The sequence below is a fragment of the Palaemon carinicauda genome, chromosome 28 (genome assembly GCF_036898095.1).
Source record: "Palaemon carinicauda isolate YSFRI2023 chromosome 28, ASM3689809v2, whole genome shotgun sequence".
Taxonomy (NCBI): Eukaryota; Metazoa; Arthropoda; class Malacostraca; order Decapoda; family Palaemonidae; genus Palaemon; species Palaemon carinicauda.
The window spans coordinates 46,518,843-46,521,342 of NC_090752.1; positions in this window are offsets into that span (position 1 = coordinate 46,518,843).

Below are 2,500 nucleotides of genomic sequence, written 5' to 3' on the forward strand. Positions count from 1 at the left end.
TGATCAGCGCCCAAGGCCACTGCCACTCATGAGTGACCTTTAAATCAGCCCTTGAACAGGTTTATTGAAGGTTAAAGGGTGCTCATGAATGGCAGAGGTAAAGGACAGTGACATTGATCTATCAAGCAGGACAATCCCCTAGAGACTGACCACATATGATCAGCGCCCAAGGCCACTGCCACTCATGAGTGACTTTTAAATCAGCCCTTGAACAGGTTTATTAAAGGTTAAAGGGTGCTCATGAATGGCAGAGGTAAAGGACAGTGACATTGATCTATCAAGCAGGACAATCCCCTAGAGACTGACCACATATGATCAGCGCCCAAGGGCACTCTCCACCAAAGCTAGGACCAGGGATGGCCAGGCAATGGCTGCTGATGACTCAGCAGACAGACCTTTAGGCTCCCCAAAACCCCCCCATACTTAGCTCACAAGATGGTAAGGCTGCAGACACTAAAGGAACTAACAAGCCTGAGCGGGACTCGAACCCCCTTCTGGCGATCACCAGGCAGAGACGTTACCAGTCAGGCCACAGCGCTTAGTAAAAGTTTGGATAATAAATGTCTCATTTGTCTGAACTGTATTTAGTGTTTGTACTTCAATATAAAAGCCATTTTAACTTAAACACTTACAATATAGAAAAATAAAAAGTATCCTCAATATGACTTGTGGATCCAACGGAAAAAAAAAAAAAAAAAAAAAAAAAAAAAAAAAAAAATGAAACGAGGAACTTCGAAAGAAGGAAGTAATTTTACAAATGGTGGCCAGAGCTATTTTCTTTATTCTTCTATTATTTTTACAACCCTATAAATCTGAAAAATGAGTTTTCTAATCATTCATTTCTTCCAGTGGATGATTAGCTTTCGATTGGACGAATGCTCTGGAAGAATGGACGACATTTTCTCTGAAGACTGGAAGCCATCCATCTGAGTCTTGGGAGATTTTCCGACCATCTGCTACTGATGAGGACACAGGGGTCGTCTGTCCTAATGGATTGCCATCAAGGATAAAAAGTGTTTCTGTCAAAAAAAAAAAAAAAAAAAAAAAAAAAAAAAAAAAAAAAAAAAAAAAAAAAAAAAAAAAATCCCTCCGGCTTTTTATTTTTTTTATTTTTTTTTGAATGATTATCTGATTCTTATGATGGAAACGTACTTAACTTTCTTTGAACTCATCATCACCATCTCCTCCTTACGCCTATTGGCCCAAAGGGCCTCTGTTAGATTTCACGAATCGTCTCTATCTTGAGCTTTTAATAATTCTCCACTCATCTCCTATTTCACGCTTCATGGTCTTCAGCAATGTAGGCCTGTGTCTTCTAACTCTTCTAGTGCCTTTGAAATACATAAATATAAAATATGAATCCAGAGGAAAGATTAATCAAATTATTCCGTGGAACACTGAGAGTCTTTAAAACGAATCTCTGACAAAGTTCAGCCTGGTGTTCTGCCGGACTGGGGTTCGAATCATGCATAAGCTCGGTAATTTCTCGTAGTGTGTGCCACCTCGCTATCCTTGTCAGCTAAGGATAGAGAGAGGGGGGGGGCACCTTGTGGGTCTACCTGCTGAAGTCCTCAGGAGCCATTGCCTAGCTCTCCCTGGTCCTAGCTTAGGTACTGATCATATGTACAGTATATGTGGTCAATCTCAAGGACACTGTCCTCTTAGCTAGGGCAATGTCGCTGTCACTTGTCTCTCCTATTCATGTGTTGCCTTTAAACCTTTAAAGCTTGTAATAATAATAATAATAATAATAATAATAATAATAATAATAATAATGATAATAATAACTCATAGTGAAAAAATCTTAACCTTGGAAAAAATTTCCCATCAATGGGTGGCAAATACAGTACAATTTAGTTATATAATATTTAGCCTGGCTTAAATTTAATCTTGCAATATAAAAATATTGATAAACAGCAGAAAAGGTCCTTTAGTCTGAACTTCATCAATTTAATCAAAAAAGAATAGCAACAGTTTCAACTGTGAATAAATGTTAATTACAAAATTTATTCACGTAAATATTCCTTGTTTCCTTTCCTCACTGGGCTATTTTTCCCTGTTGGCACCCTTGGGCTTATAGCAACTTGCCTTTCCAACTAGGGATATAGCTTAGCTTGTAATAATAATAATAATACTAATAATAATATTAATAATAATAATAATAATATGATGCATAAATATTATAAATTGTAAGAATTGTAAATGCATATTTCTTATTAAAAGAAATAAAATAAGAAGCAAAGACATTTCACCAAAGTAAACAAGCCAAGCAGAAGCAAGCAAGAGAAGTCAACCAAAGCAAAACAACTTTTCCTCTAAACCCAACAAAAGATTTGGAAATCCACTGGAAAGATAAAATGAAGAAACCTGGATAAACCTGCACTGCTTGCAGTTCCAGTGATTGCGTCGCGATTTCCAGGTTTCCTCTGGAAATCGGGAACTAGAGGGGCACTCAGTACAGCACAGACCTTCGCCGCGGCAGTTTATTTCTCGACCTTTT